Here is a 413-nt window from a genome sequence, read left to right as displayed (position 1 = left end):
GCTCTCACAAGAGCTGACTCATGGGAGAAGAAAGGTGGGGTCTGCGAAATAAAAAGAAAGCAGCCTCCCATACAATAACTTGCTTTTTTAATAGTTTTGACTACTCTGCTAGTCAAATTCATCCTACAATTCATTGTTTAGCAAGAATGCCAAACCTGAAATAGCCCTTCAAACTCTAAAGCAAATGTCAACAGGTCACCATTGGTAGAACAAAATGTTTATTATTATTAAAAGGCCAAGAAGTCCCTGGCAGGGCAGTGGTTAGGACTCTGCTTTCACTGCTAAGGGTGCAGTTTCAGTCACTGGTCAGGGAACTACAGTCCTGATAGGTGAGTGGGGCAGCCAAAAGTAATTAATTAAACATTGTTAAAAAGGCAGCAGGCTATGAGAAAGGAAAAGTAGTGCTAAATGTG

This window comes from Bison bison, unplaced genomic scaffold, assembly GCF_000754665.1.
Source record: "Bison bison bison isolate TAMUID 2011002044 unplaced genomic scaffold, Bison_UMD1.0 scf7180017864518, whole genome shotgun sequence".
NCBI classification, from domain to species: domain Eukaryota; kingdom Metazoa; phylum Chordata; class Mammalia; order Artiodactyla; family Bovidae; genus Bison; species Bison bison.
Note: the sequence above shows the minus strand (reverse complement) of the source record.